At 54.8% G+C, this 17,630-nt stretch overlaps 1 protein-coding gene across 2 annotated transcripts in view; it reads right to left on the bottom strand.

Moving 5' to 3' along the window:
• SLC45A4 (solute carrier family 45 member 4) overlaps nt 1–6,420 on the bottom strand; it is a 94,320-nt gene extending 87,900 nt beyond the window's left edge. Inside the window, exon 1 of one of the 2 annotated variants that reach the window (XM_073018420.1) lies at nt 6,146–6,420. The gene's annotated coding sequence lies outside the window, so the exon portion shown is untranslated. The remainder of the gene's footprint in view (nt 1–6,145) is intronic. The other variant, XM_008001647.3, reaches the window with a different exon arrangement.
• Nucleotides 6,421–17,630: the final 11,210 nt, after the last annotated feature.

Consider the following 17,630-nt stretch of genomic DNA (forward strand, 5'->3'; position numbering starts at 1 on the left):
ACTTTCAAACAGAGCAAACATACAAGTTCATAAAGAAAAAACATGACATGTCAAGACTGTTAAGAACGGTTTGTTCATTTTATTAAAGGGTGACTGATGACAGGCATCATTAGGATATTTAACATTGGATACCTTTTAAAAAGCAATACTAGGGTTACTTTTAAATGCCAACATTATGCTAGAAATTGCATCTTTTGCAGTTGTTTAAAATTAGGACCAAAAAATTTAAACGTCAACTTAAAAATGTGTCTATTGTTTTTCAAAGTTTTTTTTTTTTTTTTTTTAAGATGGAGACGGAGTCTGGCTCTTTCGCGAAGGCTGGAGTGAAGTAACGCAATCTCGGCTCACCACCACCACCACCACCACCACCACCATCACCATCACCATCACCAACACCACCCACCCACCTCCCTCGCCGCCCCCCTGCCCAGTTCAAGCCATTCTTGTGCTTTAGCCTCCTAAGTAGCTGGGATTACAGGCATGCACCACCACACCTGGCTAATTTTTGTATTTTTAGTAGAGATGGTTTTGCCATGTTGGCCAGGCTGGTCTCGAACTCCTGACATCAGGTGATCCACGTGCTTTGCCCTCCCAAAGAGCTAGAATTACAGGCATGAGCCACCGTGCCAGGCCTCAAAGTTATTTTACAGAACACATGAGCAAAAATATTTGCAGGCCTCTGCTTGACAGCAATGTAACTATAAAAAACATTCCTAACTCACTGACAGCAGAAGAGCTGCGTCTACGACACTCAGGCAGTCCCCCTCCCCTCATGTCTAACATGCTCTTAATACGCGATTTCATCTCCAGCGTGGAGATGTCAAACCACTCCCCGTCGAAGAACTTAAAAAATATTCCCTTCCCATATACCAAACCAAAAACCATGCTCTTGAATAAATGTATTTCCCTAAAATGACAACTAAATTGTTGGTGACAAGGAACTTACTCGTTGTTTTCTGGACTTACAATGTCTTTTTTTTAATTTTAATTTTTTTTTTTTTGAGACAGGGTCTCACTCTGTTGCTCCGGCTGGAGTGCAGTGTGGGTGTGATCTCCCCTCACTGCAGCCTGGACCTCCTGAGCTCCAGCAATCCTCCAGCCTCAGCCTCCCGAGTAGCTGGGACCACAGATGTGAGACACCGCACCTGGCTAATTTTTTTGTATTTATAGAGACAGGGTTTTGCCATGTTGTCCAGGCTGGTCTCAAACTCCTGGGCTCAGGCAATCTGCCCACCTCAGCCCCCTAAGGTGCTGGGACTATGGGCACGTGCCATCATGCCCGGCTAATTTTTGTATTTTTTGTACAGCTGGGGTTTTGCCATGTTGCTCAGGCTGGTATGGAACTCCTGGACTCAAGCGATCCTCCTGCCTCAGCCTCCAAGAGTGCTGCGATTGCAGGAACCAGCCTCTGTGCCCGGCCACAGTGATGTCCTAAAATTGTGCAATCAGGGTCATATATAAAAGTACAATGACCACCACACCTGACCAGGTAAGCACACTGTGTTGATCCCTCTTTATTATCTATTTCAAGGGTTTGCTATGCATTTTTCACTCAAGATGTTCCTTCCTTTGAAACAGGAAAAATGTGGTTGCCAGTCAACTCAGGTGGCTCCAGGATTTCCAGGCAGAACCCCAGGAGAAACCTCGGGGCAAACTACAAAAACTCAGAGCAAGCAGCCTAACAGAATCCCAGGTGGGAAGCCACTTTTCAATGCGGCAAATTCAGCACCTCTGGGCCAGAGTTCAGGAATGAAGCTTCCTCTCACTGCCAGCAAAATCCTTCCACAGGTTTAGGAGGATGAAAGTACCGAGACCCAGGTCTGAACAACACCTCCCTCACCAGGGCCTGTGCCCAGCAGAGGTGGGAGGGTAAGATGGCCAGGCTCAATGACTTGAAAGGTTATGCAAATCCCTTCAGCTGCCTCAGGATCCCACCTCTGGACTGGCTGGTACCCTCATTCCTGCGCTGGGGACAAAATGCCCAGCACTACTTCCCACACACACACCCCTGCCCCCCGGGGCTCCCCACAGACTCTGAGAGTGAACTTGTGTTCTGGAGCCCTCACTAGACAGGAAGGTGGGCCTTGGGACGGCCCTCAAAATAACGCAGCTGCAGCCCAGCCCCTCTCACTTAAGAGAAATCCCACCAGGTGTGGTAAGTATGAACCTATAATCCCAGCAGCTACTTGGGAAGCTGGGGCAGGAGGATCACTTGATCCTAGGGGTTCAAGACCTGCTTAGGCAACACAATGAGACCCCCTGACTCTTAAACACACACACACGCACGCACGCATGCACACACATGCACACACATGCACACACATGCACGCAAAGGAGAGAGACTATAATCCCAGCACTTTGGGAGGCCCAGGTGGGCAGATCACTTGAGGTCAGGAGTTCAAGACCAGCCTGGACAACATGGTGAAACCCCATTTCTACTAAAAATACAAAAATTATCTGGGCATGGCAATGTGCACCTATAGTCCCAGCTATTCGGGAGGCTGAGGCAGGAGAATCGCTTGAACCTGGGAGGCGGAGGCTGCAGTGAATCAAGATTGCACCACTGCACTCCAGCCTGGGTGACAGAGTGAGAGACTCTCTCTCAAAAAAACAAAAACAAAGGGAGAGAGAGAACTACCTCTCCCTCTCACCTGACGTCCCCAGGCTACACAGCAGCTGAGCCAAAGAGAACTCAGAGCCCTTCTCTCCATCATCAGGGTTTTGTGCTGTTTCCCGAAATCTAACTAGTGGCACCAACAAATGACCCCTACCGACTGCCTTTCTGGAGCACTAACATCCACGTCGTCTGAGGTGGGAACAATGGCGACCCACCCACGGCTCTCGAAGGGCTACTCTATCTGGGATATGAAACACTAAGTGGGCTATGCGGCTGCCCCCTAAGTCTGTGGATGTTTTTAATCTTAAAATGCCTCCTCGAAAAGTCACTTGCCAAGGAGGCCACTTCATAAACACTATGAGGCCTCCACTAGCTGTTTCTCCTGTCACCTCCACCCAAATGGCAAGGGGTTGAAAATGACGATATGACCTGTCAAGCTTCTCTTTCGGCAGGCCCCCTCCTGATCCAGAGTAGAGAAGATTCATTTCCATGAACATTAAAGAGGTCTCCCAGTCCTCTGAAAGTGCCTGATTTCACAAAGGCTTAGTTAGCATTTGATACTGGGGGGAAAAGGCCACTAGGAGCACATTTTCGAAGTTTCACATTTAAAAAGATCCTTGTTCATTGATTTTCGTGGGGGTAATTAAGCTAATCTAAACAAGGGGACCTTGTCTAGGAGCGGGTGGGGGAGGTGCAGTCGCTCAGGTCCTCTGCATGAAAACCCACTGCAGACGCCTGCTTTTGGGGTCCTCTCTCACCCCTTCCTTTCTACAAGGCTGCTCTTCAGCTGAGAGGTTCGCTCCCTCTGGTCAGATCTGTTTCCTGGCTCAGGTGAAGACAACCCTGCTGCTGATGTTTTACTAGGTGCGCCTCCGTCAGCATAATTACGCAGTGATGAAAACCTGGGGAACCTAGGAGGCCAGTGAGGAGCAGTCCTCACCCATCATTAGCAGGAACGCGGCTTCCAGCACATTCTGGCTCCACAAATTACAGACATGACTCTGCCAGGGGTGTTCCCAAGAAGGGCACTGGCAATTTGGGGTTGTCTGCCACCTACAGTGCTTGTCAGTCACCCTCACTCGGTGTCAGGCCACGAGGCTGTTGGTCACAAACCAGCCCAGCCAGCCACTGGGCGTCGGGGCCCTCGGGAAGAGCGGGAGAGGGCACTGGGATGCACTACAGTCAGAACGCCAATCACAGCCCGAACCCCAGCGCTGCGCTCCTCCGTCCTCCCCACCTCTCTCCTGACAACACAGATAAAATCCATTCACCACCGAGCAACCTCAAGATCGGCTGAAATACCTTCCTCCGCTCCTTTCTTCCATCGGGAAAGCGGGGAGCTACCGCTGCCGCAGCCCTCTCCTTCCCTGCAGATCTGCGGGGCGGGATGAGGAGGGATCTCAGGGCTCACGGAAAGGAGGCAGAATCCGGTTTACAGGCTTGCTCCGCCCCTCCCCCACCCCCTCCTCTCCAATAAGCAAAGTTAGAGGGTGTTACAAGCTGCAAGACACCTTAGAGCTCACCCAGTCCAATCTCTGATGGGCTTTCACGATGCAACAAGGGCCAAAGCTGCAGCACGCATCTCGGCAGGGCAGCAGGCCACTCCCCCCACAAGCCCCGGGAGGTGGCCCTGGGCAGCCTCCCCCGTCCCCGCCCTGTGAACACCTGGACCACAAAAATACACCTTTAAATACCCAGTATGTATTTCAAACACATTTCAAACGATTTGCTTCTTTCTTTTACAGCCACTGCCACAAAAACAATTAGCCTGAATGGATGTGAAATCCTTAATGTGTAAGACGACCTAGTTCCCCAGCCTCTCTAAAAGCACATGAGTTCTTAACCGCGCCTGAGTCTCCTCCACCCGGAACCTGCACGACTGCCTCTCATCCTCAAGTGGCTTCTGCAAAACCTCTCCCAAGCATTAAATAATCTCTGTTTGATCTTTTAACAATAATTCAAACCTAGCAGGAAAGTGAGGATATCATACATTTATTTAAAGGTCAGTGAGTGTTACCTGCTCTGATCCCCATGCGTTACACTCCCTGACCTGTACACCAATACTCCAGCTTTTTGTTTTCTTACTTTTTCCTAAAGCCAGCACAAAATAGCAGAAGGAAAAGATTCCTACCACACTCTACCTGTCTGCCAATGACACAGGAAGGATGAGACCGTCTGGGGAATGGAAGCGCAGGGCGCTCTCAGTAATGCCAGGCAGATGCAGTGGCGCTTTTCCCCAGCAGAAATGGGCTTCGATTCAGAATCTGACGGCCCACAAGAATCATCTGACCCCACAACAATTACTTGAATCACTCATCTGGTAAACCCTCCTCGCTCTGGGTCCTAGACTGGAAAAGACAGCCCAATAACAATAATAAAAACGACAAGCCCCGTTTTGCTGGAGTCAGCTGAGATATCAGATGGAGGTCAATGGCTAGGTCTGTGAACCTGAAGCCACACTCCATCAGTGACCCGCACTGGAAAGACAAGAAACCTCAGGCTCCTTAGGAGGTCAAGCGGCCCTTCCCAGCCCTCCCTAGCCCCCGCCTTCAAGAATCATTCTGAATAGCTAACCAGGAGGCTGGGCCCCGTGTAGATCCGCCTCCGCTGGAAAAGCCTCTGCTGGATGTGCTCCAATCCAGAACAGGATACCTGGGGGAGGAACGGGTTAAGCTCAAAGGGGAAAGGGGCAGCGGGTGCTGAGACGCAAAGGTGCGGAGACTTCCACAGAGCAGGGACTCTGGGCCTGGATGAACTGATGCCCTGGCCTCTTTCCTCCAGGGACAAGGTCGGCCTCAGAAAATCAAGGTAACTTCAAAGGGACACAAGGGAGCACAGTGCCGATGAGACCGGGGCAGAGCCACAGTCTGGCGGTGCAGGCTGGGGGTCGGAGGTGGGGAACACTGGCTAGCAGTGCTGAGAGGGGCGTGTGTGCACTGGGGAGAGCGAAAGGAGGGGAAGAAGAAGGGGAGGGGGAAGGGGAAGAAGGAAGTGTGTACGGTTGGGAGGACCGGTCCAAACAGGGGAGAGGGGGCCACTTCGCAAGTGGTGCATCCCTGGTTGAATTCTCAGAAGTTAGAGACAGCAGGCAGGGGTTAGGAGGACAGGACAGGGTCAGGATCAGGAGTTAGAGGCGCCAGGCTCCTCTCTGGGTAGAGAAATCCGAGGAATTGGGGGTGGGGAGGACTGATGGGTGCGAAAGGGGGCCGGGTCCAAATGAAGGCGCGCGCTCCAGGGTGGGGGCCAGGGTGGGGGAATCAGAGAGGCTGCAGGGCTGAGGACCAGGGCAGGTGCAATCCGAAAAGAGGAGGCGGGAAGTAATGGGGGAACCCTGAGGAGCCAGCGCAAGCCGGGTGGGGGCAGGTCCCCTCCCCCGGAGAAGGTGCTGGTCTGCGGCTGCCGCGCAGACCCGACCTGGAGGCCGAGACCGTGCGGGAGGTGGGGGTGGGGAGGCGGCAGGTGTCCAGCGCCCAGGTGCGAGGTGCAGAGGGCCGTGGGGTGGGCAGCTGCGGGCGGCAGGCCACTCACCTGTCTCCTCCGGCCGGGGCCGCGGGGGCGGCGGGGCGGCCGGGCCGGGCCGGGCAGGGGCGACGGGGGCGCGGAGCCCCGGGCGCACCGGGGTCGGGAGGCGGCGGCGGGTCCGGGCGGGGGCTGCTCCCTCGGCCGGCCGGCCGGGCGGTCAGTCAGTCACCGACGCGGGCGCGGAGGGAGCGCTGCGAGGCTGCGGCCGGCGCGCGGAGACAACGCCGCTTTATCGGGTCGGAAACAGCCGCTCCGCGCCGCTTCCGCTGACGCAGCGCCGGCCCCTGCGCCTCATGACTATGCAGCACCCGCCGCCGCGGGACGGGGATTCGGAGGGCGGGGTCTGCGCCGCGCGCGCCCATTGGCCTCCGCCGCCGCCCACCCCGCCCCCGAACGGCCGCCCCGCCCCTCCGCGCCCCCTGCCCCGCCCCCGCGGGCTCCACGGCTCCCGCCCCCGTCTAGCCGTGGCCCCGCCCCCGGCCCTAGCCCAGCCCCGCCCCCGCCCTCCTCCCGCTACGACCCCGGTCCCGGCCCCTCCGCACCGAGCGTCCGCCCCCTCCCCCTAAAGAGCTGGCCCCCAATCCACCCTATCGCTCTCCGCAGCCGTAGGAGGTGGCCCCCGCCCATCCCCACCTTCTCTCCCCGCTCCTCTCGCACCTCTCTCGCAGAGGGGTCCGGCTAGCCGCGAGGCCCCGTCCCCCGGCAACACAGCCCCTTGGCAAGCAGCCTCCCGCCCCCTCCGCCCCTGCCCGAGGCGCGGCGAGGTGGGCCCCACCCGGGTCCTGCAGCCCCTCCTCCGCTGCAGTAGAAAATTCTCCTGTTTTCCCCTCCCTGGCACCCTCCGAAGACCTGCCTGGTCCTGGGCCAACCCCGTCCCCAACTGACCCAACGCCCCGCACTCTGCGGGCCCCCTCTCCAGCCTGGAGAGCAGGGCGGGAAGAAGACCCGACCCAGAGCTTCCTGGAGGCTGGGCCTCCCTCTCAGGTCTGGCCCTTGCCAGGGGCACTGATCCGTCTCTCTCCACGTGTAGAAGGGCCACAATCCCTAGGGCAGGGCTGCTGGGAAACCCCATCAAGACAAGGTCTGGGGAGGCGACTTTAACAGACAGATGTGATGGGCCGAGGCCAACCCTGTTAATGTCCCAGCCCTGTGCCCTTGCCAGGGTTTAAGTGGCTTTGGAGGGATTACTTCATTTCTCCGATCCTTGGTGTCCTCATCTGTAAAATAGAAATCGTAAGATCCATCTCACCCGTTGCTAAAGGAATTTAGAAGTGAAGTGCACAGCAGAGTCTCCAAGAGCATCGGAAATGGGAAAATCTGACAATATCAAGTGTTGACAAGGAAGTGGAGCAACTGGAACTCCCAGGCACTGTTGGTGGGGATGCAAAGTGGTACAACTTTCAAAATCTTTTTGAAAGGCCTTGATTACCCAGCAATTCTGCTCCTGGATACACACCTAACATCATGTTTCTGTTGATAGCAGCACTGTTTATAATTGCCCCAAACTGGAAATTACTGAAATGCTCATCAGCCATTAAATGGATACATAAATTGTGATATATTCACACGGTGGAATGACAGCAATGACAGTGAATAATCGACAACTACACACAACAACATGGATGACTCTCACAAATGATGTTGAGGAAAAGGAGCCAGAGGATAAAAAGCCATACATGTTTCCATGTGGATAAAGTGGTAGAATGTGTATATGGGGGTAGCAGTCAGGATAGTGGTTACCCTTGGAGGGAAGGGTGCCAGAGCCAGGAAGCAGAGCACAGAGGACGTGCCAGGGGGCTGGCTGCGTTCTGTGTCTTGGTCTGAGTGCTGGTTACAGTGTGCTCAGTTTGTGATGACTTTTCCAGCTGTGCAGTCAAGATGCATGTGCCTGCTGGGCACAGTGGTTCACGCCTGTAATTCTAACACTTTGGAAGGCCAAGGAGGGTGGATTGCTTGAGCCCAGGAATTTGAGACCAGCCTGGGCAACATGGCAAGACCCTATCTCTATTTAAGTAAATAAATAAATAAAAGATGTGTGTGTTTTTCCCTGTGTATGCACTATCTCAACAGAGGGTTAATAAGTACATCAGTGATCTGTAGACAGAGAGTCCAAAGCAACATCAGACACATTGTGAGTGGTCAACCAGTACATCTACTTCCCTGGTGATTTTTATTTCAATGGCCAAAGGATGGCGGCAGTGGCAATTCCAGCTGTGCTGTGAGCCAACTGTGTGAGCCTGGGCGCCTACTTAACCTCCCTGAGTCCTCTTCTGTAAGTGAGCATTCTAATAGTACCTAGTTCACAAGTTGTCATGAAGCTTAAACAAAATAGCAAAACAATGCTTTTAAAAATGACAATACAATCAGGACAGATAGGCAAAGACTTCGTTTATTCACAAATTGCTGGTATTGATTGAATTGTCTTCATTATCATTCATGCAGTAACCAACTACTGAGTGTGTGCCTACTATGTGCCACACGCTTTGCCGGGTCCTAGTACTGGAGCTGGGAACACGATCCCATCTCTCTCCGTAAGGAGCGCATAGTGGGGTACATACCAGCCATGGTAGCCATGGAGCCCAGTGTAGGGTCAGCCTTGTAGTAGGCACTCCATAAATATTTATTGGGGCTGGGCATGTTGGCTCATGCCTGTAATCCCAGAACTGTGGGAGGCTGAGGTGGTGGATTGCTTGAGCTCAAGAGTGCTAGACCAGCCTGGGCAACATGGCGAAACCTCATCTTTATTAAGAATACAAAAATTACCTGATTGGGGCAGTGTGCACCTGTGGTCCCAGCTACTTGGGAGGCTGAGGCGGGAGAATCACTTGAACCTGGAAGGCAGAGGTTGCAGTGAGCTGAGATCGCACCACTGGACTCCAGCCTGGGTGATAGAGTGAGACCCCATCTCAAAAACAAAAAAAGTTTCTAGAAGAGTAACTGAATGCAAGTATAGAAGTGTATGCACCAGGCTGGCAACATAGCTAGGCCCCATCTCTACAAAAAATTCAAAAATTAGCTGGGTGTGGTGGTGCATGCCTGTTACCCCAGCCACTCGGAAGGCTGAGGCAGGAGGATCACTTGAGCCCGGGAGTTCAAGGCTACGGTGAGCTATGATTGCACCACTGTGCCCCAGCCTGGATGACAGAGCTAGACCCTGTTTCAAAAAAAAAAAAAAAAGAATAGAAGTGTAGGCATGAACTTTTCATGTGAATGAAACTTAGAAGGCGGTTTCTAAGCCTGAGATGTGGAAACATCCAATTGATTTATTTCTATAACCTGGAGTTAAACACAGAGATCAGAGTAAGGTTAAGAAAAAGTATATCGGCCAGGCGCGGTGGCTCAAGCCTGTAATCCCAGCACTTTGGGAGGCCGAGACGGGAGGATCACGAGGTCAGGAGATCGAAACCATCCTGGCTAACACGGTGAAAACCCATCTCTACTAAAAAATACCAAAAAAAAAAAAAAACTAGCCGGGTGAGGTGGCGGGCACCTGTAGTCCCAGCTACTCGGGAGGCTGAGGCAGGAGAATGGTGTAAACCCGGGAGGCGGAGCTTGCAGTGAGCTGAGATTCGGCCACTGCACTCCAGCCCGGGTGACAGAGCGAGACTCCATCTTGGAAAAAAAATAATAAAAGAAAAGGTATATCCCCATTGTGCAAGCACCTCAACATGTGTGTGTGCATGCATGTGTGTACATGTGCGTGTATGTGCATGTGCATGTGTGTGCACGTGTGTGTGCACGTGTGTGTGCGTGTGTGCACGTGCATGTGTGTGTGCATGTGTGTGTGCATGTGCATGCGTGTGTGCGCACGTGTGTGTGCGTGTGTGTGCATGTGTGCATGTGCCTGTGCGTGTGCATGCGTGTGTGTGCACGTGTGTGTGCGTGTGTGCATGTGCATGTGTGTGCGTGTGTGTGTGCATGTGCATGCGTGTGTGTGCATGCGTGTGTGTGCATGCGTGTGTGTACGTGTGTGTGCATGTGCATGTGTGTGCATGTGTGTGTGTGTGCATGCATGTGCGTGTGCATGCGTGTGTGTGCATGTGTGTGTGTGCATGTGCATGTGTGTGTGCATGCCTGTGCAAGAGGGCAATGGCAGGGCCACCCTGCAGCACTCTTTCCCAGCCTACCCTGCCAGGGCCTCATCCCACCTGCCACCACCAAGAAGGGTGAGATGTGTCCATGGCCTGTGACCCCACTGTCCAGCTGCCCATGGAAGCCTGGGAATGGAATCCTCGGGGCCCCCACACATTTTTGCCCCACTCCATCCCCTCCTTAAATGACTGGTCCCCCAGTCCTGTGAGGAGAGAGCTTGATACAGGGGAAGCCCTCTTGCCCAGGGGTCAGAAAGACATGGACTCTGGCCTGGCTCTGAAGCAGGCGTGCCTGGGCCCTTAGCTGTCATGGGTGTGTGTAATCACACATACCCAGTGCTCAGAATAGCTCCACGCTTGGCTTAGTGCTCTGCTGTTGCCATCTTCAAATGCTTCACTGCTTTGAAGAAGGGCCCTACAAATGCTGTGGCAAATCCTGCGTCTTTGTGAGCACAACCACCACTCGCACCGACGCTGGGGCGAGTCCAGGGTGTGAGGCCTTCATTGCTGCTTAGGTTCCAACCTTGTCTTCTCCATGCCTCACCAGGGGATGCCTTGGAGTGGGGCCAGGCCCCTCTCATCCCCAGCCCTCATGTGTGCACACCTTCCTGTGAGATGGATGTCATCTTGCAGAGGAGGAAGCTGCGACATGGGTTGTTGGTCCCTGCAGCTGCACAGCTGATAGGAAATAGAGCCGGGAGTTATACCGGGGTCATATCTGGTTAGTTTAGGTGAACAGGCTGAATGAATGAATGAACGCATGATGTCCGTGAACACATCCATCTTACCATTGCTGGGCATCATTCCCTTCCTCTCCTTCTCTGTGCCTCATAAATGAAGGGGAAAGAACCCGTTTGGTGCAAAACGTCCACATCCCACAAACATACTGTGACCTACTCCAAGCCAGAGGCCAGCTGGTGACCTGGCGTGGACAACTCCTACCTTGGTTGAAAAGACAAGCCTCCCCTCTTCGGACCTTGTGGCGAACACGCTGGGCCATGGGAGAGAGGTAGAAGGTGCTCCACACAACACATAAACCGGGAGAGAAGGAAAAGGAATGAAGGCCACTCAGACTTCTCCAGCCCCTGCCCTCAGGTTCCCTGGCCCTCTGTCAGCCTTTCCATTGCACAGACAAACCAACCAAGGCTCAGAGTTAGCGTGACTTGCCTGAGCAGCCTCTCTTCCCAGGAAGAGCAGGAGGGCTTCCGGGCAGGAAGCCCCCAAGGAGGTGGAGGCTAGAGGGCTGGTGAGGCATGCGGGTGCCAGCAGAGCCCGCGGGCGCCGGGAACTCCACATTCCTGGCAGGCCTGGCAGGTCCCCCCTCCCCTGGCTGTCTCCTCTGTCACACCAGGTGACTGTCTGTGCCACCCTTTTGAGCCCACCCCCGGACCTTTGTATTTGCCATTTTCTCTTCTATGAGTGTCCCTGGTGCTCTCCTGCCATGAGAAAGTGTCTGAGAGCAATAACCATTGATCCCAGTTCAAAAGGAAAGGGAGGGAGGTGGTACGTATGGAAGCCCTCCATGAACTGGCTCCAATTTTACTATGATTCAAACAACAACCCGCCTTTAACCGAGGGCCTGCTGTGCTCCAGCTGCCCTCCACCCCTGCCCAGCTTCCTTAGAGAAGGGAGGCACAAGATTCTCTCCAGAGACTGCAGCCTACACAGTGGTGGGGCGGGGGCGGCAGGGCGCGGGGCAAGTAGGTGGGTCCCGAAGAGGGAGGAAAGAGAGGGGACGAGCTGAAGCAGTGTCCCAGCCAGACAGTCCCTTAGTGACACTTCCTGTGCTCCTTCACAAATCTTTTCTCTTTTCAAAGCAACAAACACGTTTTTAAACAAACTCGTTCACAAAGCCCCAACATGTCAATTAGCATGCTCGTGTGTCGCCAGGTGTTCCTAAGACACTGCCCCACTTGGCTCTCGCTGTTAGGGTGCTGATGTTCAGGCTGTGTCTACTCGTCCTGCCAGCGTCCTCCCTCCCGCTCCACCCCTTCCCCAGGAGCAGCCTCTGCTTAGGGGTGGCTAAGGGCGCGGCAGCAGAGTTCTAGCTTACTGTGTGACCTTGGAGAAAATACCTAATCTCTGCGAGCCCCGAGGCAAAATGGAGAGGGCGTGAGCTCTGCAGAGGGTAAGGGCCAGAGCCCTGGGAGGCAGGTGGGGGGGTCCACACCCCTCAGGTCCCGGAAAGGTGCCCTGAGGGGACCTGAGACCCTAAAGAGCATGTGCCCGCCCAGTGTCCTGGGCAGCCAAGGGCTTTCAGGGCAGCCCCAGGGCTGGGACACGAATCCAGGTCGGAACCTCCAGGTTCTTGAACTGGCTTAAGAGCAGTGGGTTTCTGGGGTCCCACAGCTTCACCTCCTGGGGTCATACGGCTGCCCGGGGTCATATGGCCACCTAGGGGCCATGTGGCATCCTACGATGTGAGCTTCTTGGGGTCATGTGGCTACCTGAAGGCATGCGATTGCCCACGGTCACAATTGCCAGGAGCCACACAGCCACCTGGTGATAGAGTGATCTAGCCACTCGGGGTCATATCCCAGGTCACATGGACACCTGGGGCCACACGGCTGCAGAGACTGGTGTGTCTCATTGGAAGTTCAATACAATCTCGGTCATTCCACCGCTTCTGTGTCCTGGTGAGCCCCCTCCCCTCCCTGAGCCTCAGTTTCCTCATCGGTGAGGTGGACAGAATCTTTGTTTCTCTAGCACAAAGGACTGTATGAGAGGATTATGTGAGAAAATGATGGTGCAGGGCCCAGTGGAGGTCATTTACTAGGAAGAGCTCATCAGTGACCACAGTGCCAGGAGAGGGCAGCTGCCCAGGACTGGCTGTGGCTGTCAGCGCAGTGCTGGTCCTCCAGGCCTGGGCAGACCCTGAAGATTCCCCAGAAGAGACTGAGGCAGGTTTTCACTGAAGGGCGTTCCCCACATGGGCCGTCCCTGGACAAAGGCCAGGTTTCAGAAGCACGAGAGGGGTGAGGGGCTGGGGCAGGCTCCACACCCGCCCGGCAGCGGGATGTGCACGCTTGCGGCTCTGCTATGCCTTTCTCTGTAGCTGTCTTATATCTCACAATGAAACCTGGAAAATAAGTCAACACGATCAGACAGTGACTTTGTCCAAGTTTGAGGGGCCTCAGCATTTGGCCTCTTTCCTGAGGAGGTCTTTAAGCCTCCAGATGGCGGTCTTACAGAGCTCCTTGAGGCCCGTGTGTGGGGCATATGGGGTGGGGCTGAGAAATTTGATCTAGAGCCTAGTGGGGCAGCGGCTGGCTAGTACTTGTTCAGCTGGGCCGGTCAGGGCCCAGATAATGATGCGGATCAGTTACCACAAGGCTCTGAAGCCAGCTGGGCCCCTGCCTGATCACAGTAATCTCGTGCTGACAGCAGCCCTGCCCTGGGTGCCGTTAGATTCCCCATCTGCTAGAAGAGGAAACTGAGGCACAGAGAGGGGAGGTAGCAGGCCTAGGGCCATGTAGCGAGTCAGTGGCTGTGCCAGGGTTTGAACCCAGGCCATCTGGCTCTGAGTCCTCGTGCCCCCTTGCACAAGGTCATGGGGCCTGCCAGGGGCTCCTAGACTGTCAGAGTGTAGAGTGGTTGCTGCATCTGCCGGCATCTCTAGCCCATCTCTCAGGATGGGGTGGAGGGGCAGGGCCCAGTACAGGGGCTGGCACTGGAGCCATAGGCATGAACCAAGTGACCAGGGTGACCTGGAGAGGAGGCAGGGAGGCAGCCACCCAGGGCAGCCAGCAGGTTGGGGCAGCCAGCAGGTTGGGGCATCTGGCACGGCTTTTCACGTTGAAGGGTAAAGGCAGGTGATGTCTGGGGTCACCCCACCCAAGGTCCCTGGGGCAGGCCCCACCTGCTGATGGCACTAGGGCAGGGTGGAACCCAGGGTAAGCCTCCCTCCCAGACATCGCCTCCAGGCCACGGTCCTCAGCCTAGCTTTGTCTCCAGACTCCCACCCCTGCCCCTGCTCAGTCAGCAGCCCCCTCAGCCCTCTGGGTTGGCTCTCCCTTTTCCTGGGTTTGCTTACACTGCTCATCCTGCTGGTAGTGCCCAGCATTTCCCTTGGGTCTGCCTGTCCCATGTATCCTCCTCCAGGAAGCCCTCCCAGACCACCCCAGCTCTCAATAATTCCTGCCTCCCCCAGCACATAGCAAAAATAAAGCCCACGTAGGCTTTAAGTCCTGAATCATCATTTAAAGAATCACCTATACTTTACAACATGCTTTTCCTGTCCACAGTCTCATTGGAGCCTCTGAGCAGACCTGTGGAGTCAGTTCTTGTCTTCCCTTACAGATGGGGGCCTAAAAGGCAAGGGCAGGACCAGAGCTCACCTGGGGTGTCACTGCACCAATAGTTAATACTCACTGAGACCTGCCCAGGTGCCAAAGGCTGGCCTATGTGATTTCTAATCATTCATTCGTTCATTCACTCAGTCACTAAACATTGAGCACCTTGGCTGGGCGCGGTGGTTCACGCCTGTAATCCCAGCACTTTGGGAGGCCGAGGCGGGTAGATCACAAGGTCAGGAGATCGAGACCATCCTGGCGAACACGGTGAAACCCCGTTTCTACTAAAAATACAAAAAATTAGCCGGGCGTGGTGGCAGGCGCCTATAGTTCAAGTTACTCGGGAGGTTGAGGCAGGAGAATGGTGTGAACCCGGGAGACAGAGGTTGTGGTGAGCCGAGATCGTGCCACTGCACTCCAGCCTGGGCGACAGAGCCAGACTTTGTCTCAAAAAAAAAACAAAAAAAAACAAAAAAACATTGAGCACCTGCCCTGCTCCAGGCACCCTGCCATAGATGCTAGGGAGGCCACACCTCCTCGAATCTGCATCCCCGCCAAGAGATGGCCAAGGAGCAAGGAAGCAAGTGACATGCAGTAAGCTGGCCAGTGACAGCTGCTGTGGAGATGCAGGGAAGGGGGCAGGCGGACTCCCCCTTGAAGGGGACTTTGAGGAGGGGCCTGAAGGAAGAGAGGGAATGGGCAGAGGAGTTAGCTTGGTCTCCCAGTGGGAGTTGGACACCCCCTACCCCACCATCAGGCACAGCAGTGCTGCCCTGAGCCCCCTTGCTGCAGTTCTCCTGGCCCTGCCAGCCAGCCCCCTTCCAGCCCCAGCTGCCTTCAACCCGCTGCCCTCAGCTGTGAGCACTAGGTGGGTGGGCTCTAGCTCACCTTGTCCATCCCTGGGTCCCTGGTACACAGTTCACAACTTGCATAGGAATGGACAAGAAAGGAGTGAATGAGCAAGCGTGCCTGGCCTGGCTCCCAGCTGCATCTTGTCTAGGGTACAGGTGGGTACAGGCATGTGCCCTCCCCTAGAAGGAGGCCCTGTAGGAAACGGCACGCCCTGGAGAAACTAGTGGCAATGGGGCACATCCCAGGTCTGATGCTCTTCTGTGCACTCACGCGCTCACACGTTCCCGCGTTCATGCACACATGCGTTCATTCATGCATCCTCCCATTCTGCAAGAAGCACAGGTGGTCAGGGTCCCATGGAGTGTGAAGCAAAATAGACAAAGTTCCTGCTCTCAAGGGTGTCACATCCAAGAAACATAGCCATAAATACATAGTGGAAGACCGGCTGGTACTAAGTACGCGAAGAGGGCAGAGCAAGGAGGGTGTTGCTATGGATAGCAGGTGGCCAGCAAAGCCCCCTGAGTGGGGTACAGGAACCCCAGGAGGGTCTGAGCAGAGGAGGGACTCAGGGATCTTGGTATTTTAAAAAGGCTCAGGCTGCTGCTGAGGGTAGCTGGAGGGCACAGGGCGTGGGATGCTTCTCGACAATTCAGGGAGCTGATGGCTGCAGGCAGGGTGCTGGCAGTGGAGGAGCCGTGGCTGGATTCTTGGTAAACATTGAAGCTGCAGGGCGCAATCACTGGAGGGCTGGAAGTAGAACGCGACTGTAAAAGCTTACATAAACCTCCTGAAGCCTCAGTTTTCTCACCTGTGAAGTGGGGTGCTAGCACCTCACTGCCAAGACCCTAGTGAGAAGCAACCAGGGAAAATGTGGGTGTGAAGCCAGCCCTCGTTGGCTCAGCAAAGCCTCAATGGGGCCCCATCCATGCTGGGCACTGGTCTAAGCGTGGGTACACAACACCCCACAGGCACTTAACAAATAGTGGTTTTTGCTGGGCATGCTGGCTCATGCCTGTAACCTCAACACTTGGGAGGGCAAGGTGGGAAGATCAGCTGAAGCCTGGGCAACATAGTGAGACCCTACAGAAAATTTTAAAAATTTGCCAGGCATGGTGGCACCCACCTCTAGTCCCAGCTACTCCAGAAAGTGAGGAGGGAGGATCACTTGAGCTCAAGAGTTTGAGGCTGCAGTGAGCCAGTGGTAATTCCACCACTTTGGGAGGCTGAGGTGGGCAGATCACTTGAGCCTGAAATTTCAAGACCAGCCTGGCCAACATGGTGAAACCCCATCTCTACTAAAAATACAAACAATTAGCTGGGCACGATGGTACGCTTGTAGTCCCAGCTACTTGGGAGGCTGAGGTAGGAGAATCACCTGAGCCTGGGAAGTTGAGGCTGCGGTGAGATGAGACTGCACCACTACACTCCAGCCTGGGTGATGGGAGTGAGACCCTGACTCAAAAGAAAAAAACAAAAAGGGAGGTGGGATAGGGCAATGCTGAAGCCAAAGGCGACTGGGGCCATAGCAACTGGGTGCAGCAGGGCATCCTGGGTCAAGGGTGGCAGCCTGTTAGGCAGCTGCCCATGGCAGGGTTGCTACTGTCTGGCCCTGAGGCGGGAGAGCCCAAGAGAAGTTGCCCGGGGTGCTTGAGGTCTGGAGCCAGGCGCGCAGGCTGCAGAGAGGGCTGACCCCATTTCCCGAGGCAGCGGTGCCAGGAGCCTTGTTTTCCAGGGTGTTTACTGGGCTCTCCGGCTCTGAGTATTTGGGCCAAGTGCCCAGGGTCAGCCCCTCGACAGCACGCTGGGAGGTGGGGGCGGCTGTGCTGATGCCACCCTGGGCCAGTGGGTTAGGGTGGAGGCAGCAGACTGCCTGGCAACCCATGAGTGGGAAGGGAGGCTCCACCCTCCTCAACTGAAGCCTGAGCAGACACTTCCCAGGCCCACCTCTGATTTGGGTGGAGCTGAGCTGGGAGCCCTTTTCCAGGCTACCTGGTGAGGGAGGGGTACAGCAGACAGCAAAGAGGTCACAAGTCAGTCAACAGGGTTAGGCTCAGCTGGGAAGCAAATAGGGTCAGGGCTTAGTGGGTAAAATGAGAGCCAATGCTAAGTCGAGGAAAGGATCAGGGTTTAACATATAACCAGGGTCAGGGATTAATGTCCAAGCAAGGTCAGGGCTCAGTCTGTGACCAGGATCAGGGCTCAGAGTGTGACCAGGGTCAGAACTCTGTATGTAACCAAGATCGGGACTCAATGTAT

The sequence above is a fragment of the Chlorocebus sabaeus genome, chromosome 8 (genome assembly GCF_047675955.1).
Source record: "Chlorocebus sabaeus isolate Y175 chromosome 8, mChlSab1.0.hap1, whole genome shotgun sequence".
Classification (NCBI taxonomy): Eukaryota; Metazoa; Chordata; class Mammalia; order Primates; family Cercopithecidae; genus Chlorocebus; species Chlorocebus sabaeus.